A 20,200-nucleotide genomic window follows, 5' to 3' on the forward strand; every position below is an offset into this window, starting at 1 on the left:
CAGTCCCCGGACTTGACCAACAGTGACCTTGAATCGAAGGGAATCAGTCCAGGATTAACGGAGTACTGTTATGCTGCAAATATGGGGATCTTAAGAATTCTACAATTTATTCAGAGAAGCGACGATGCCTTCCACAGCAAGATGGTGGCTATCTTTGATATGCCAAGATTTACCCAGTTGTACACAGCTTGTGCCCCCCAGCTTCCTGATTCTGTGGCATGGATTCCTTATGTTCCTGAACCAGTGATGGGTTAGAACTAAGGTGATGTGCAAGCTGGAGAAACGGGGACTTCTGGGTGTGGGAGGGGGTCCCAACACTATAACCTGGGAGTTCAGTCTTTCATGAGAATCCCCTTCATGTTTAAAATAGTAACAATTATTGCTACCCACTATCCAGTAACTGTCTTGCTGGATAACAGAAAATTTCCTACACCGCCCACCCTCCTGTCTTTTTTACTGCTGTGGAGCAGTTCCAATGCAGAACTGCACAGGTGGCATCTTGCCGAGTGGGCAGTCAAGGTTATGGCAGCTGCTGCTTCTTGTTCATGAAATGCACACCCCCTACACTCCTAGAAGATGCACAGCATTAGTCCTGCCAAGGAAATGCCAACCCCAACACTGTGTCTTGGAATTGCCTGCTTCTGTCATCACCTTCCCCAGTTCCCCTGTGCCTGCAGGGAGGTGTGAGACAAGGAGAGCATGCACAGTCTGTCCTGCACAGCTGCCTCCTGCCAGCAGCTCAGCTGGAGGATGCCGAGGGACTCGGGGGCTCAGTACAGACACATGGGAGGGCCCTTCTTGGTGCAAAGGGGACCCTTCTTGCATAAAGACCTTAAAACTAACTTGATAGGTATTGGTTTAAGACTCACATTTCCTCTTTTGGTAGAATCCACAGAAAAATGTGTGATTTTACAGATAATTGGTCAATGCAGGACGAGAGCTACACAATTGCCCTGTGACATGAAGGATCTGTGCCATTTAAGCCAACCCAAACGGCAGCCCAGGGCGGTAACAGGTGGGGCAGGTGAAGCCAGTGCAGGTCACTGGGGACACACTGGATGACGTGGCTCTTCCCTTGCTCCAAGCAAATAACATTTGCTAAAGGATCCAAAGGCAATATATAGCAGGAGTGTGGAAAATAAAATGAAAACATGCAGCTATTTTTCTTCTGATCAGCACACACGAAAGAGAAACAAAACGATGGGAGAGCCATCCCTAAATGGAGTAGGGGTGCCCACACTTACAGAGTCCTGTCCTGGGATGATTCTGGAAAGGGAATCTCTTTGAGTTGAAAAATGAGAACAAATTAAAGGTAAAGGTTCAAAAGAACACAAAAGCCAAAAAGGGAAGTTTGAGGTGAGTAAGCAGTAGCTAAGGGTTCAAGTCAATAAATTTAATTTTTAAAAAAACTGCTTTCAGGGGACAGCCCGATGGCGCAGCGGTTAAGTTCGCACGTTCTGCTTCGGCGGCCCGGGGTTTGCCGGTTCGGATCCCAGGTGCGGACATGGCACCGCTTGGCACGCCATGCTGTGGCAGGCGTCCCACAGTTAAAGTAGAGGAAGATGGGCATGGATGTTAGCTCAGGGCCAGTCTTTCTCAGCAAAAACAGGAGGACTGGCAGCAGTTAGCTCAGGGCTAATCTTCCTAAAAAAAAAATTGCTTTCTAAGTAGTAAAGCACTAAACAATTCCTAACTAATATTAAAGCACAGTATAATTTTATAATTAATTCTTAATTGGTTTTATCAACTCTTGAGTAGATTTAAAGTAATATTTATAACATATATGTAAGGTGTAAAGTAAAATGACACAAACACCTGTAAACTCACCATTGTCATTACTGATGAAGTCCCCGCACATCTTTTGTCCCATCCCACATCCCCCTTCAGACATAACCACTTCTCTAGTCAATTTGTATGAACTAATGACTAACAACCATTAGGCAACAAGTAAAAAAAAAAAAAAGGCAAGATCACGGCTGTTCCTACCCCATGACCACCTCTCCCTACATCCCATAATCACACTTCCTCTGTCCTCTGCCTGATCTCTTCACCACCCAGTTCTCTGCTTTCCCAGGTAAGCAGGAACCTGAGAACCTATTCTATGCTAATAATGAGGGAGTGAGGGCATTTTAACATTACCCAAATGCCAGGTGGACCATTCCATGGGAATGGTCAACCGTCCCAGACCAACTACACCATCCCTAATCACCCACCCCAAAACCCGGGACTCTTCCTAGATTCCCCTCCGACCCAGGCCAGTGTCAGCATCCTGGAGAATGGTCTGAGTGGTGGGCCTGATTTTGGTCACCTGGGAGTTTTGTGTAAGATGTTTTGAGGGATTCTGGAAGTAGAGCCCAGGCGTGGGGAGAGGAACGGGGTAAGGTAAAAGGGCAGGTCCTCTATCTTTCATCCGGGTCTCAGGCGTCTCTAGGGACCACTGGGGACCTGGAGACCAGGGACCTGGACAGGAAGAAGGGCCGGTCAGGCCGAGGCGTAGTACATGGAGGGCAGAGAGGCTGTGGACGATGGTACACCCACCCTGAATCAGTGGATCCCTCCTCTGGTAGCCATAAACCATTTCTGCACCTATTGGCTAGTCGGGAGGCCTCCACTGCCCCACAGGCCCCGTTCCATTAACCCAGGGCTGGGTAGGATCAAGCCTATTGGTGGCAGGGGTCATTTTGAGCGGGAGCTGCCCCACAGTGCTTGTAACTGGGGACCACTTGTACAAAACCATGAAGCATCTGCATCTGGAATACTGTCATTACCTTTGTCATCACTCAGTAGAGAAGGTGGAACAGGGCCAGGTAGGTCAAGAAAGGGCAAGACTACAGATGAGGGTCAGCACCAGGGCCTCCTCTTCAGGGGAGTAAGAGGAAAGGGAGGCAAAAATGGCCCCAATCTATCCTTGTGACTGGTGTGAATGTGGACAAGGGCCCGTTCCGGAGAAAGCGCAAAAAACAAGTTCAGGACAAAGGAGCTGCTCCAAGTGGAGCCCAAGAGGAGGGCCTGGCTTCTGGGAAGGCATATATAAATCCAACAGGGCTGAGTCCTTAACAGGCTAAGATCAAGTAAGAGGTTTTAATCCCGCAGGTTCATCTGACCTGGCCTGGCCCAGTGTGGCTGGGCTTAATGAGCGAGCACCATCAGTGCAGAGGGCAAAAGCGAAATTCCAAAGGATTAGCTGTGAGAGGGTGGTAAGAAACGGAGCTGCAGACCACCTGTTCAACAAGATTAGCTATGAGAGCGACAGGGCAGTTGTCGGAAGGCAAATAGGAGAGTGCGTGCGAGCGTGTGTGTCGTGGGGACAGGACAGGCTTCCCTGCGTGTTGACGCAGGCATGTGCCTACGTGGGCATCCTAGCCCATGCATGCATGTCTTGGGCATCTGGGCAGAAACCGAGCTCCTAAGTGCTCACTTACTGAGGTCAGGAGGCTTTTCATTTGAGGCTTGGGGAGGCCGAGCACCAGCAAATACCACAAATAGGAGTAAATCCCCCTTCCATGAGCCCGGCTCCTCCAGAGCCCGGGAAGAGGAGCAGAGGGAGGCATGCGTGCATTGGGGACAAGAATTCCTGCTCCTCACTGAGGCTTCAGCCAGAGAACACCAGGCTTTTTGTGACCAGTAGAATCACCATCACCACCACAATCCTCCCCGTGGCCAAGCTTCTGGCAGATTCCTTGGCCCTGCTGTGCTTTCCACGCTCTCGCCAGCTGTCTCCAGGCCCCAGAAATAATTCCATCAGCTCCCTTGGAAGAACGGCAGCTGCAGCTCGAGGGCCTCCAGCAGCCCAGAGTGGCTGCTTCCTAGAACACCAGCCAAAGGGTGGAGGGGGTCAGCGCCCACTGCCAGAAAGGGAGGGCCAAGACTCTCCCCGGTCGGAGACAGGCATGCTCAGGTGGCGGGCGGGGAAAGTCACCAACAAGGAAGAGAATGAGTTTTCCTAACTATAAAAGTATCACAAACTTGGGCTACCTGAGAAAGTCTAGATTTGGGATAAAAATTGAGGGGAAATACAAAACTTCTACTTTTTTTCTCTTTTAAATTGAAAATTAGTATGAACTAACTACAGCCACATACAACATCTCGCAAACAATACCTGAGGGAAAGAAGCAAGACACAAAATAGTAAATACGGTATGATTCCATTTATATAACGTTCAAAACAGGTAAAAGTGAATTATAGTGTTTAGGCATATAGTGGTGGAACCATGAAAAAAAACCAAGAAAATGATGATCAGACAAATCAGGATGGTGGTTATCTCCAGGGGAGGGGGGGGCGCTATGTTTGGGGAGGGGCAGAGGGTGGGAGAATCTCCTTAAGAGCTGCAAATACTCTAGGCTTTTACCTGGGTGGGAGTTACTCGGGTGTTTGCTTTAAATTGTTCTTTTAAATTGTACATATATTTTCTGCTCCTCTGTATGTATCTCATAAAACATTTTAAAAAAACAAACCTCATGCCAATGTACAAAAATGATATGTCAGGTATTATTACAACCATGTAAAAATACACACGCACAAAACAGACCAGATGAAATAAACAAGGTTTGTCTTATGGGGTTATAGGTGATTTTCCCCCTCTAATTTTTCACACTTTCTATATAATATTATATTGATTTTATAAGGAAGAATAAATATGGTAATTTAAACCACATGCTGTTTGAAGAAAAGTGAAATAAGGTGAAAAACTTTTCCTCTTCTTTTCAGGCAGTCTTGCTGTCATCCTGCCACCTTCTGGGAAGGTTTCCTAAAAGGACTGGGCTTGAGAGCAAACCAATCTCCTCCCTTACTTCAACTCTGAAATAGATTTCAGAAGGGCACAAGCTTTTTTCTCTGTGATAGAAGCCTCTTTCAGAGAGGTAACAGATATTTCATCTTGTGCTTAAAATGTCTTTCCAGCTCTCTCTCCCAAATGCAATGCCTTTACCTGCCATTGACTCGACACATTATAATGCTTCCGCCCGATCAATGGCGTCCCCCATCCCCTGCCTGCGTCTGACAGCTGCCTTCTCGTGGGCCTGGCTCATCTCCATCACTGAGGCAAACAAATATTTTTACCCCAATCCAGAATTCTTGGAGCCTCAGAAGCAAATCTCATCAGTGCTAGCACAAATATAGGACAAACGGAACCCAACTATGGGGAGATGGGCAGCAAGGCGGGTGAGCCACCATGAGCTTAATCATCACCTTGCTGGGGACAAACTCACACAGGTGAGACAGCTGGGCACATGTGGGAAGCCCTGTGCCCACCAAGAGTGGCAGGCCAAATGGGCACTCTCAGGAGGCTTACAGAAAGGACTAGGGGTGAAAATGACCAATGTCCCTCGTCTAGGGCCCAATCGTGCCTGCATTTCAGACATCTGTTTTTGAGAGTCGAATGGGAGCGAGTGAGGATGCAAAGGATGCATGGGTGAGGATGAGGAGGAATGGAGTGGGCGATGGGGTGGGGCAGGGCCACAAGCACAGAACTTGGCTGTGGCCCTCTGGCTGTGTGACTGGGGCACACCCTTAACTGTTCCAAGCCTGTCTTCTCAGCTGTAAAGTGGGCATCAACACCATCAGCACATCACTGCCATTAAGCTCTTTATGTGTCAGCCTCACAGACAATTTCACATAAATCTTACGATAGCCCTGCGAAGTAATTAGGCCTTATTATCCTCATTTTATGGCTGAAGAAACTGTGGTTGGAATTCATAGGTATTAGACTGGAGCTCCCTGAGAGCAAAGCCTGTGCCTTATTTTATCCTTCTAAGGGCTTGGCATGCAGAGCAAACTCATTAAATATAGGTTGAAGGAAGGAACAAGGATCGATCAAAGGAGATAGCGCTGTGAAAGCACTCTGCATGTACAAAGTGTCAGCCACAGTAAGGGGCTACTAGCGATGGGCAGGGAGGCTTCACAAAAGAGAGTTCTGTGCTGGTTGTGAGGGTGTTTGGTGCAAAGCCTGGGGCAGAGGAACAAAGCAGGCATCCTCTGGGACAAAGAAGAGATAAGAGGCAGAAGTAAGTAAGTAGGGATGGCATCGCAAGCAGACGAACTGCCTTGGGGCGGAGGGATTAGACAGGGATGAGGAAGCAGCTTGGAGAGCCAGGGGGTGAAGTCAAGGCAGGCAGAGGAAGAGTCTCTAAATGTGACCCACGGAGCACAGGACACCAGGAGCATTCGGAGAGGGATCCTGAGTAAGGTCGGGGACAAAACATGATTTGGAGACTGGTCTTCCCGCTTCTTTACCTGGCACAGGTTGAGTGGAGACTGAGAGAATAGTGACTGCAGTAATCCAGGCTTGAGGAGGTCGTGGGATAATTAGGTAGTGCCTGTGGAACAGAAAAGGCAGGAGCAGACCTGAGAAAGGATTGAATGCTGGGAGGTTCTCTGGAGGAAAAGGAAAACAGACTGGGGACGACAGCAAGAACGGCAGGATGGACGAACAGAGCAGAGCGGAGAGCTGGTGCAGACAGATGGAGACCAGCTGTCCAGGGCACGCCTGTGACTAGTGGAAACCCAATAAAAGCTGATTTCAGCTTCTCTCTCTAGGAATCCTTCAGATCTGTCAGAAGATGGCAAAGTAAGGAGGGAAAGGAGACCAGAGAACTGACACTCACTGAGTGCAGCATGTGTCAGGGGCCATGAAGGATCTTACACATGGCATTCAACTGAAACAATCTCACAACCGTCCTTGGAAGTGACAAGCTATTTCCACTTGACAGATGATGACTGGAGGTGATGACTAGCCAAGGTCACAGAGTTTTATGGAAAGGAATAGGAGTAGAGGTAATTGTAACCACCAGATAATACCAGAATCAAAAGGTCGGGACTATAATAATGGGCTAACATTCTGATTTATTTCTGGGTTGAACATTTAGGAGATGTTTCAAACACAGCACCGTACTCAAGCACTGTCTGTTCTGCCTAAATCTGTTGCATATCTGTCTTCTTTTCTCCAAACCCACTGCCTCAGTTCAGGCCCTTACCATCTAGCTGGACTATGACATCACCATTCGCTGGATACTTCTAACTGGTCTTGCGGCTTCCACGCCATTAGTGTAATGAGCTTGCTAAGATGCAAACTGGATTACAGAGGCAGGTTTAGCGCTGACTACATGGTACTAAGCTAAGTGCCTGATGCTGCACTAACTCCCAGAGGAGCTCAAAAGGAGCTCACAAGTTCACAGTGGAAAGAAACGCATAAACAAAAATTTCAATATGAATTAAGAGAAGGGCTGTGTCAGTACCCGGAGGGGCAGAAGCGCTTAACACTGACTGGGATAGAGGGCTGCTTCTCAGAGGATGCGCCCTGGATGAGCCTTGATGGTTGCTCAGGAGTTCACGGGCGGGGGTTGGGGAGCCCAACAGGGGCATCCAGACTGCAGTGGATCAGTGCGATCTACCTCGGTGCATTCGGGATGGCTGGTGCATTTGATGTACGAGGCTGGAGAGGAGACAGGGGCCAAATCCCCCAGGCCTGGCTGGACATGCCGGGAGGATGGACCAGCTGGGTGTGGCGGGAAGGGTTGCTACTACCGCAAGCAACGAAGTGACATCATTAGATTTCACATAAAAAATAAGAGTATAAAGTACTAGAAGAAAACATACGAAGATGTGTTTATAAATTCTGGGTGAGTTAAGGTTTTCTTAGCATAATCCAAAGCCAGAAACCATAAAAGATAACTGATTTACATGTGACTATATAACAGTGAAAAACTGTGATACGGCAAAAGATACCACAAACGACTTTTAAGGAAGACCAATAAAAACTGGTTATGACATGTTTGCAACATATAACCAAGAATTACTATCTGTAATGAGTAAGAGAGCTTATAAATCTTAAGAGAAAGACAAATACTCCAATAGAAAAAGTAGGCAAAGAATATGAATAGGCAACCCATGGGGATGAGGACACAAATAGCTAATAAGTAAATGAAAAGATGCTCATCTTTATTAATAACCAGCGAAATGCAAATGAAAACAATGAAATGACATTTTTTACCTATTGCAATGGCACAGAAAAAAGAGAACAAAGCCTAGAGCTGGTGAGAAAAGCACACACTGTTAGTAGGAGTTCAAACTGGTACAATCTTACCAGAAGGAAATCCGAAAATCTACATGAAAACTTAAAATGTACATTTCACATCTAAGAATTTCTTGTAAGGAAATAATTGGACAAAAGTAATTGCACAAAAATTTATTACATGGGTATTTTGTTGCATTGCTGTTTAAAATAGCAAATACTTTGAGAACAAGCTTAAGTTCTGTCAGCACGAGGATTGTTTAAATAAATAATGGTGCATTCACACAATGGAAAGCTACACAGCCATTGAAAAGGATCCTATAAATCTCCAAGCATTGACACGGGAGTTTATCTATGACACAGTACTAAGTGAAGAAAGCAGGCTACAGAACAGGACCCACGGGGTGTGTATCTACTTGTGTAATTATGTATGAGATTTCATATGCATATATATATACTCATACATAGGTGAAATCTCACATATATATTCATATATGTGTGTATGAAAACTCATATAGAAATGAACTCTTTGCATAAAAAACTGGAAAGGTTATTCACTAAACTATTAACCGCAGTTGTGTCAGAGAAAGAGAACCGCAGCAGGACTCAATCTCTCCTTACTATTTGACTATAAAAGTATTTTTATAATCAAACAGCTGTGGAATCAACAATAGCCCTGGTCAAGGGGGGCCACAGCACCAGAGTAGACTCTGAGGAAGTCTGTGCCAGGGCAGGCAATTCACTAACAAGTAACATCTCTTGCACATTTGTTTAACCAATACATCTAAAGGCCTATTGGATGTCTCTGTCAATGTCTCACTGGCCTCCTAACTCATCGCATCTAAAACTAAGCTCCTCACGCTCTGTCTCCACCTGGCTCCTCTTCTAGCGTCCCCCATCTCAGTGAAAGACACCCCACCCCCTACCTTGGGACCAAGCCAGCAGCAGGGGCATCATCTTCAATGAGGACACCAAATGATAGGGCACCTCGACAGGTGATAGTGAATGGCTCCCTTCCTCTTTTCTGTTCACTGGGGCCCCAGGCAACACAGCGTCTTCTCAAATAGCCGCAAAATAGGAGCAGAACACCCTCTTTAACCCAGCCCATCTGGCTGCCGCCCGCCTTGAATGAATGGTTGGAGAGATGGAGCAATTGATTGATTGGGTTTCAAAAGGTTTTTCCTGGAGGTTGAGTCTGAAAAAGTGGAGATACCTTCATTCATTTAAACAAAAAGAGGTAATGAGCCTTTCCTTCAGCCTTTGCTGGGCTGTGAAGCACCTGCTGAGTAACTGCCAACAAAAGAGAGAAGTCTACATCTCTTGAAAGCAAGTAAATAGGAGCAACGGGAAGTCTGGTTGTCTGCCCATTTAATTCATTCTGAACGCCAGCATTGCCTCTTTTTCTTGTTTACCTGCTCCTGCCAGAAGAGAGGTGGAGTTGGAACTGATGACAGATGCCCAATTACTTTTATAAATACTTACAATTTATTCCCCTCTGCTTCCCAGAAGGACTGGCCAGATTCCCTTGGTTCCCAGTCCCTGGCAGCCTCCTCCTCAACCCCAGTCCAGGCCAAGGACCAGTCCCCGAGGGCAAGTCTAAAGACCAGATCCAACACACTGAGACTCCAGGTTAGAACACCTGGCGTTGGACAAGCCCTGACTGTGCGCTCCAATCTTCTGCTGCTGAGGGTCGGACCCCAGACTCCACATCGGGTACCTGATTCCCTGTGCCCAAGCCCTGCTTGGTAAAAGACCTGCTATCTCATTCCCAGGAGGCTGGCACACCCTTCCTTGTTGTTGCCGGTAGCCTTCTCCAGGCAGTTGCGCCTGCTCATATGTGTCTGAGGCCCTACACCTGTTAGCACGCTCTCCTGACATCAACTGCCTCCTCTCACCTCCTGTGCCTGCACTCCTGTCACAGTGCTCTACCTGCTGTATTCTGACACATGCCTGCTCGGGTCGCTACCAGCTGTGGCCTCCACCACAATGGGTGCTTTGCCCAGAGGAATGAAGGCGCTCCAATGTCTATGACTAGTTGTCCCCTCACCCCACCCCACCCATTCCAGTCCTAGCCCTCCCCAATCTGCCCACTTCTGTTGCAGTTTATCAAGAGATCCATTGCTTTTCTGAGAATCGGCAGAATAAGGCAGTTTACAAGATTAAAACATTTATCTCATTTATAACATCAAAAAACATGACGAATTTAACAAAAAAACGTGCAAAACCTGTACAATGAAAGCTATACAATATTGAGAGAAATTAGAGAACTACTAAACAAATGAAATATACTGTGTTCATGGATTGGAAGACTCAACAGTGTTGTCAATTCTCCCCAATTTGATCTAGAGATTCAACACAACCTCATTGAAAATGCTAATAGGTCTTCTTACAGGTATCGATAAGCTGATTCTAAATTTATATAAAAATGCATAGAACCTAGAACAGGCAAACCAACTTTGAAAAAGAAAAAACTGGAAGACTTACCCTACTTGATTTCAAGACTTACTATAAAGCTACAGTAATCAAGACAGTGTGGTACTGGCTTAAGAACAGATACATTTATGGGTGGTACAGAATAGAGTCCAGAAATAGACCAACATACACATGGTCAATCGGTTTTCTACAAAGGTGCCAAAGTAATTCGATGGAAGAAAGGGTAGTCTTTTCAACAAATGATGCTAAGCAAATGGATATCCATGTGGGGAAAAAAATGAACTTAAAATGGATAATAGACCTAATCATAAATGCTAAACTATAAACTTCTAGAAGAAAGTCTTTAGGATCAGGACAAAAAAAACATGAACCCTAAAAGATAAAATTGATAAATGGAACTTTACCAAAATAAAAAAGTTTTGCTCTTCAAAAGATACCGTTAAGAAAAGGAAAAGGTGAGGCTGGCTCCGTGGCTGAGTGGTTAAGTTCGCGCGCTCTGCCGCGGTGGCCCAGGGTTCGGATCCTGGGCGTGGACATGGCACTTCTCATCAGGCCACGTTGAGGCGGCGTCCCACATCCCACAACTAGAAGGACCGGCAACTAAGATATACAACTGTGTACAGGGGGGGTTTGGGGAGATAAAGCAGGGAAAAAAGAAAAAAAGAAAAAGATTGGCAACAGTTGTTAAGATTGGTGCACTCTGCTTCAGTGGCCCAGCTTCAGTTCCTGAGCGTGGACCTAGACTACTTGTCTGTCAGTGGCCATGCTGCAGCAGCAGCTCACACACAAAAAGAGGAAGATCGGCAATGGATGTTAGCTCAAGCGAATCTTCCTCAGCAAAAAAGAAAAAGAAAATGAAAAGGCAAGTCATAGACTGGGACAACACATTTGTAAAACATATCTGCAAGGCCAAGGACTTATATCGGAATATAAAGAGAACTCTTGTAATGTAATAAGAAGACAAACAATGAATAAAAAATGAGCAAAAAATGAGATTTGAAGAGACTTCAGAGAGAATATTCAAATGGAAAATAAGCACATGAAAAGATGTTCAACATCATTGGTTATCAGGGTAATGCAAATTAAAACCAGAGAGGGGCTGGCCCCGTGGCCGAGTGGTTAAGTTCGCGCGCTCCACTGCAGGCGGCCCAGTGTTTCGTTGGTTCGAATCCTGGGCGCGGACATGGCACTGCTCATCAAACCACGCTGAGGCAGCGTCCCACATACCACAACTAGAAGAATCCACAACGAAGAATATACAACTATGTACCGGGGGGCTTTGGGGAGAAAAAGGAAATAATAAAATCTTGAAAAAGAAAAAAAAAAAAAAATTAAAACCAGAAAGAAATATCATTGCCCACTAGAAATATGAAATATTCCCATTAGTAGGGCTAAACTTAAAAAGACTACTAATATCAAGGTTAGCACAGATGTGGAACTCTCGTGCATCACTGCTGGGGACGTAAAATGGTACAACTACTTTGGAAAATATTTTGGCAATTTCTCAAAAAATTAAACATACACTTACCATACTACTCAGCAGTCCCCCTCTGCAGATATTCGCCAGAGAGAAATAAAAATACGTGTACACAATGACTTATACTGGTAGTAACTTTTCCAAAATAGCTCCAAACTGGAAACAACCCAGTGTCCACCAGCAGGTGAATGGATAAACAAATTGTGAATATAGTACTAATTCCAAATAAACAGGGAATAATATTCAGTAATAAAAAGGAACTAACTCCCAGAGGATGGGAAAAAACTATGCAAATCATGTATCTGATAAGGAACTTATATATAAAGAATTCCTACAACTCAGTAATAAAAAGACATATAGCCCAATTTAAAAATGGGCAAAGGATCTGAATAGACATTTCTCCAAAGAGGATATACAAATGGCCAATAAGCACATGAAAAGATGCTCAACATCATTAGCAATCAGGGACATGCAAATCAAAACTATAATGTGATGCCACTTCACATCCACCAGGATGGTTACAATAAAAAAGATGGATAATGAGAAGTGTTGATGAGGATGTGGAGAGAAACTGGAACCCTCCTACACTACCAGTGGAAATGAAAAATGATGCAGCTGCTTTAGAAAACACTCTGGCAGTTCCTCAAAAAGAAAGAGAATTACCATATGACCCAGAAATTCCACTCTTGAGTATATACCCAAGAGAAATGAAAACATACGTCCACAAAAAAACTTACATATGAATGCTCATAGCAGCATTATTTATAATAGCCAAAAACTGGAAACAACCCAAATGTCCATCTACTGGCGAATGGATAAACAAAATGTGGTATATATCCATACAATGGAATATTATTCAGCAAGAAAAAGGAAAAAAGTACTGATTCATGTTACAACATGATGAACCTTGAAAAATCATGCTAAGTAAAAGAAGTCCATCAGAAAGGACTATAAATTAAAACCATTTGTAGCTCACGGGCCAACGCAGGCTGGATTCAGGCTATGGATCAGCAAGCCTGATCTATAGCTATAGCAGGGTTCCTCAGTCTTGGGATGGTTGAAATTTTCGGCCAGTTAATTCATCGTTGCACAGGAGAATCCTGTGCATTTAAGGATGTTTAGCAGTATTCTTGGCCTCTACCAACTAATGCCAGTAGCATCTGCCCAGCTGGGACAACCAAAAATGTCTCCAGACATTGCCACGTGCCCCCTGAAGGGCAAACTCTCCCCTGTTGGAGAAATATTGATCTGGAGTGACGGCACATCACTGGTTGGGGTCGGGGGAGGGGAAAGGGGATTGAATAGAAAGAGGCACAAGGAAACTTCTGGGGGTTATAGAAATATTTCATATTTTGATCGTGGTGGTGATTACTCAGGTATATAAATATGTCAAAACTATCTGAAATGTACACTGAAAACAGTTGTGTCTATTGTATGTAAATTACACCTTAACAAAGTTGACTTAAAAGCAACAAAAATACATTAAAAAGAGGATTGCTAAAGATAAATCAGACAAAGAACAGATATAATCTAGTAGAAATTATATTCAATGCTAAGCTTCCTGGCAGTCCAGGCAGAGGGGGAAATGGTTTTGGAAGGAAAGAGAATAAAAGGGAGGCTCTGGGTCACCCACCAGGAAAAGCCTTTTGAACCCCAAATAATTCATTGCTCCCCTCCATCCAAGCGAACATTCAAAAGAAGGTTTCAGTCAGAATGTTTTAGAGAAAGCAGGTCTGCTCTCTATGTAGATAATCCTGGAAGGAATTTACTGGATTACTCTTTAAGGAAAATAAGAAACATGATAGAAATATTTGACTACAGTTTTGCAGAAGGTGCAGAAATATTTCTCCAACAGCCATTTTTAATGCAGAGCAAACATCAGTCAAAGGCTGAGGAAATACCATTAAACTCTAACTTAGTGATGACTTGTCTGTGGAGTGTTAAAGTGATATAGTCCAATGATAAATTTACATCTGGCGCTCTAACCTACACTATAAAGAGAATGCAAATACGTCTGGTTCATCCTTTTACTGGAAATGCTAAGGAAGGTGTCTACATACTGCTCTTCTAGTTAGGCCAACCCTAGCCAGCCCCTAAGCCAAATTCACGCTCCCCCATCTCCTCTCCCCTCAGCCTAGAGCTCCAAAACTGAGGAGCCTGTGTACACACAACTTTAGAGGTACATGTACTGGGACATAAGTGACATTGAATCAGGAGTGTGGAGGCGGTTCCTTCTTCAGTTCTTTTTCTACACGTCTGATCACATCAAGGAAAACAGTTCTTTTGTGTGTCTTCTATTACCTAGCACTTGCTAATTCCCCTTTTTAACAAAGGGAAGAGCAAGGTCGCGTCTGTTATTGGGATTTAATAACGTTGACTGGCTTTCATTGTATTTATTTTTCTAGTTATTTATTTATGGCAAATATTTCCATTTACAGTGTTGATAAAATATTTTTTAAAAATTTAAGTTAAAAAGGCAAACCTGTTTAATGAAAAATACTAAGCATCAGTCACCTAGATGGCATTACAGTATGAAGAACGGAAGGAAGCTATATGCAAATGACTCAGCTGGGGAGAAAGCACTCTCAATCAGGGGTCACCAAACTTTTTCTGTAAAAAGCCAGAATGTAGTATTTTAGGCTTTGTGGGCCACATTTGGGCTCTGTCACGTATTCTTTTTTCTTTTAAATAACCCCTTAAAATTGCAAACATCATTCTTCTCTCGCCAGGCTGGACAGAGACTCCCCAGGCCATGGGTTGCCATTCCATGCTCTAGGAGCTGTGCTGTCCGATGAGGTAGCCACTAGCCACCTGTGGCTTCTGAGCACTTGAAACATGGCTAGTATGACTGAGGAACTAAAATTTTAATTGTATTTACTTATTAAAGATTGGCCCTAAGCCAACATCTGTTGCCAATCTTTTTTCTTCTTCTTCTTGCCAAAGTCCCCCAGTACATAGTTGTATATTCTAGTCGTAGGTCCTTCTAGTTCTGCTGTGTGGGACGCTGCCTCAGCCTGGCTTGATGAGCGGTGCTAGGTCCGCGTCCAGGATCCAAACCGGCGAAACCCTGGGCCGCTGAAGCAGAGTGCGCAAACTTAACCACTCGGCCACGGGGCCAACTCCTAACTGTATTTATTTTTAAGCGGCTAAGGCACTACACAGTGCAGCTGTAGCTGATGATCAGGAAATGTATAACTACTTCATACCAGGTTTAGAAGACAAACGTCAGTGGAAAGACAACTCTCTCTCAAACTTCTTTTGACTTTCCCGGCCTCCACCAGTTCATCAAGAGTCATCAATAAATTACATTTTGATGGTGAGTCACAGATATTCTAATCAGGAATAAAGCAGGGATGCCTTCTCAGACCACGATTATTAAACAATGTTTGCAATTTCCTAAAAACTGCAATAAGATAAGAAAATTAAATCCTCAAGATAAACATGGAAAAAAGAGATAAATTGTTATGACTGTATACCTAGAAAACCTGAGAAAATTGGTAAGATAACAGATTACAAGATAAATATAATAAAATCAACATATTTTTTTCTATACTAGCAGACAGCCAGCTAGAAATAGAAACAGGAAAAAATGTTGTGTTCACAATAGTGAAAAACACTGTGAAACACTTAAGCATAAAGAATAAAACACTAAGAATGGTTCAGAAGAGGCAAAATAGAACAAAATCTATTTTGTTCAGTGGCTGCTCAGGGCTGGGCGTGAGAATGTGAGCGACTGCAAAGGGCTTGAGCCTTCTTTTTGGGATGATGGAAATTTTCCAAAATTAAATTGCATGATGGCTGCACAACTCTTTAAACACACTAATAATCAGTGAATTGTACAGTTAAAATGGGTGAATTTTACTGTATGTAAGTTATACCTTAATACAGTTTCACACAAAAAAAACTAAGAAAGGCACAGATTCCTATAGAACTTCTCAAAGTACATAAAACAGGATCTAAACAAAATGAAACAAATATATTCTTAGATGGGAAAAGCTAATACTGTAAAATGTCAATTCTCCCAAAATTAAAACATAATGGCATTTGTATTAGAAGTCCCAATGGGCTTGTTTTGAAATAGATAATAAGGGAATTGAGAAGAGCCAAGAAAATTATAAAAAGGAATACTGTGGGGTAGGTAAAAGACTTCCTTAGGAATATTAAAAGATGCTATGAAATTACTGTAATTAAAACTGTATGGTATCAGCATATGATTAGACAAATAGAGGAGTAGAGCAGAATAAGCTGCTAGGTAGCAGATTTCAATTAAATCCAACAAAAGTGATATTTCAATTCAGCAGGGGAAAAATGATTTGCTTAAAAGATGGGGCTGGCTCTTTGTCTGGAAAAAAATTAAGTTGGCACCCTACTGTACAGCACACACAAAAATCTGGAATTTATTTAAATGTAAAACATAAAACAATAAAAACATTAGAAGAAAGCCCAGGAAACTACATGTACAACCTAAGAGCAAGGAAGACATTTTAACTCAGTCTGGAAACCCAGAAGCCATAAAAGAAAAGTCACATTTCTGTCTTAATAAAACTTTTAAAATTTGGTAAAGTAGATGACATCATGGAAATAAAGTGAATAGATAAACAATAAATGGCCTGGGAAAACATGTGCAATGCATATGACAGCTATGAACACCTGTAAATTGATAGGAAAAATACAACCAAGAGAAAGATGGGCACAGGGTATCAGTAAGTGTACAGAGAAGAGCAAATCTAAATAACCAACAACATACGAAAAGAGGTTCAACTTCTTCAGTAATCAAGCAGACGCGGATGAAAGTCACAGCAAGCTATGACTTCACGTCCATCAGACTGGCAAAAATTCCAAGGTGATACCTGACACTGGCAGGACTTGGGGGAGGATGTGAGGGTGTTGCTGATGGAAATGTGAATTATTACATGCTTCCGTAAAACAGTCTGAAAAGACTGCTATTAAAATTTTTAGAAAGACCTCAGACTCAGTAACTCCACTCCTAGGACTCCATCCATAGAAATAAAAGCCCGAGAACCTAGGGAGACATGTACAGAGAGGTCCACAGCAGCACTGTGGTACGGGAAAAACTGGGAACAAATTAACGCCCGTCAATGAGGAATGGCTGAAAAACCTGTGGTACTGTCTGAAGGAGAACTGTCTCTCCTCACAACACTTGTGACACTAACCACTGGGAGTTAGTGCAGACCCCCAGGCTAAGGGCTCAGTCCCACAAGACTGCTCCCACTGCAAACGCCAGTCACACGTCCCAGGTTGTCACCTATACTTCCTACTCACCAACTATAAATCAGGGGTTCCCAAGACCCCCTCCTCGAGCTCAGTAATTTGCTAGAATGGCTCACAAACTCAGAGAAACACTTTACTTATTATTCCTGGAGACAACTCAGGAACAGCCAAATGCAATAGATGCGCCAGGCATGGTATAGGGAGGGGACGTGGAGCCCCCGCACCCTCTTCAGGTGCACCACAGTCCCAGCACCCCCACGTGTTCACCAACCTGGAAGCTCTCCAGACTCCTCAGGGTTTTAATGGAGGGTCCATTACGTACGCATGATTGATGAAATCATTGGCCATTTGAGATTGACTCAATCTCTAGCTCCACCCTGGAGGTGGGGTGGAGGATGGGGCTGAAAGTTCCAACCTTCTAATTACCTAGTTGGTTTCCTTGGCAACCAGTTCCCATCTGCAGAGACACCTTATTAGTGTAAACTCGGATATGATTGAAAGGGGCCTATTATGAATAACAAAAGATGCTCCTCTCACTCCGATCAGGAAATTACAAGAGTTTTAGGAGCTCTGTGCCAGGAACTGGGGATGAAGGCCAAATATGTATTTCTTATTATATCACAATATCACATTATCCATGCCATGGAATATCATGCAATTTTTTAAGTTAGATCTCTACAAATTGACTTAAAGCTTCTTCCAAGATGTAATAAGAAAGGCAAGCTGTAGAGACAATGTATTTTACCTCTACGGAAATCCAATACACGTATCCACGACATCTACGCATAGACATAGACATAATAGGATCCCATTCTGGAAAACAAACAAGGGCAAAAATACCTATGTATATATATTTATACACAATGATGTGTATGGAGTAAAATATGGGTGAAAACATCTCTGTTTGGTTACACTGGTTTCCTGAGGGAGGAGGCAGTATTTAGCTGGCGAAGAGGAGTGGAAAAGAGAGACATGGTGGGGCTGGCCCGGTGGCGCAGCCGTTAAGTTCACACATTCCACTTCTCGGCCCCGGGTTCGCCGGTTCGGATCCCGGGTGCGGACATGGCATCACTTGGCAAAAGCCATGCTGTGGTAGGCGTCCCATATATAAAGTAGAGGAAGATGGGCATGGATGTTAGCTCAGGGCAAGTCTTCCTCAGCAAAAAGAGGAGGATTGGCAGTAGTTAGCTCAGGGCTAATCTTCCTCAGGGGAGGAAAAAAGAGATATTGGAGGAGGAGGGAAAAGTGTAACTTAAAAAAAAAAGTCAACAACTAAAACAGAATGTGTATTTGTCTACACAACGAGATGCATTAAAGAAGGTCATCAAAATGCAAATGGTGGCTATCTTAGAGTTGTGGGATTTCAGGTGACTTTCACTTTCTTTCTTATACTTTTAAATATTGTTTAAATTTTTCACAGTGAATATGTATTATTTGTAAAACCAAGAGCAGAGGAAGCAATACAATTATTTTCACTGAGGCAAAAACTACCTCTCCATCCTTTAAGGCTGGTCAAATTTACTCAGCCCCTTTACGTGCCATGCACAGTACCAGATGTGCCTTATTTCTAATCCTCACAGCACCACTGCAATGAATGAAGACAATGAACGAAAACAGTGGGGTTCAGAAAGGTTAGGTAACTTGCTTGACATCACACAGAACATTAGTTAAGTGTGGAAGGCAGGGTCTAAACCCAGGTTGAACTCCTGGACGTTCTCTTTCTTGCCCCCACCCGGCACTCTCACTTAGGGCCCCACTGGTCACAGGGCATCTACCTTCCGTATGGCCAACCTATGTGTCCTTCATCCACCAAGCATATAGACGCCCACCAGATGCCCCTCACTGTCCTGGATGGTGGACTTCAAAATGAGTACTACAGAATCCCTGCCTTCAAGAATCTCCAGCCTCTGCCTCCGGTAGCATTTCAGGCTGTGATTGCCAGAGGGGCGAGGATTGGGCAGTACAGATATCTTTGTGTTAACATCTGTGCTCATACTTGGCACAGGGCCCTGTAAATGCTCAACGTGTTGACTACTTCTTAGGAGTTGAAAAATGCAAAACAAGCCTTGATGCGTGTACGTTTTCCAGGCTCTTGCTTGACAGCCTCTTCCCCCGCTCTTTCTCATGGGCCATGCCCATTACAATACACTCTTGTACAATAAAATATGCTGATTTCTCCAAGCTCACCATAACCTTAAAAACAAAAACAAAAACCTATCTACACATCTTAACTGAGAACAGAACATTCTACAATTAGGAGGAAAGATTGCATTTTCTGTGCTATTTATCGGCTATCTGGAGCATGAAGGACACGAACAAAGGTTCTAAAGAAAGGAAGAACAAGAGATTATTTTAACACAAGCTTAAAAAGAGAAAAACCACCTGGCATTTATGCACATGATTTTCTTACTTTAAACACACACTAAACTAAATATATTTTGAAACTTGTCGTTGTGTTGTCATTGATTTTCATTAGGAAAGAAAAATTGTTGGGGGTGGTCTGGAAGCCCAGGGGAACTAGTGAGTCTGTGCGAATTCACGCAGATAAAGACAAGGTCTCCTCATTGCCCATCCTCCTGGGCCCCATCCTTGTTACTCTCCTGAGCACACAGGCTCCCGAAGGGGAAGACATGGAAGCGCAGCGCTGGGATGTGCTCAGTTGCCCCTACTTCTTCAGTCTGTCCCTCCCCCTGCTGCCCAGGCCTCCCTCTGACACAGCAGCCAAGCAGCTCCCTCCTTGTCCCTCGCCCCCTCTGCCATTTCAAATCCATCCTTCTGCCTGCGTATCTTCTTCCCCAAACACCTCATCAAGAGAAGACCTCTGATGGATCCTAATGGCCAACATTATTCTCTCGGCCCGTGGGCCCTGCCCCACATTAGTTACACTGTCCACCTCACTAACAGTCACACAATCTTCAAGGCAGTGCCTCCCTCCACCTCTTCCTTCCTGCACTACTTAGCATGGACCTGACTAGCGGGAGATGCTCAGAGAATGTTAAGCATCTTCCCCTTTAATTGTCTACTCAAATAATCCTACTTCTGGATTTTCA

General features: G+C 44.0%; 1 protein-coding gene across 2 annotated transcripts in view; it reads right to left on the reverse strand.

Moving 5' to 3' along the window:
• The window catches only part of DPYSL5 (dihydropyrimidinase like 5), a 91,588-nt gene that overhangs the window by 57,387 nt on the left and 14,001 nt on the right, over window positions 1-20,200 (reverse strand). The window contains exon 2 of one of the 2 annotated variants that reach the window (XM_070512419.1): window positions 6,232-6,314. The exons of the other annotated variant lie outside the window; for it this stretch is intronic. The gene's annotated coding sequence lies outside the window, so the exon portion shown is untranslated. The remainder of the gene's footprint in view (window positions 1-6,231; window positions 6,315-20,200) is intronic. 2 annotated transcript variants of the gene reach the window in all.

This window comes from Equus asinus, chromosome 6 (genome assembly GCF_041296235.1).
Source record: "Equus asinus isolate D_3611 breed Donkey chromosome 6, EquAss-T2T_v2, whole genome shotgun sequence".
Classification (NCBI taxonomy): Eukaryota; Metazoa; Chordata; class Mammalia; order Perissodactyla; family Equidae; genus Equus; species Equus asinus.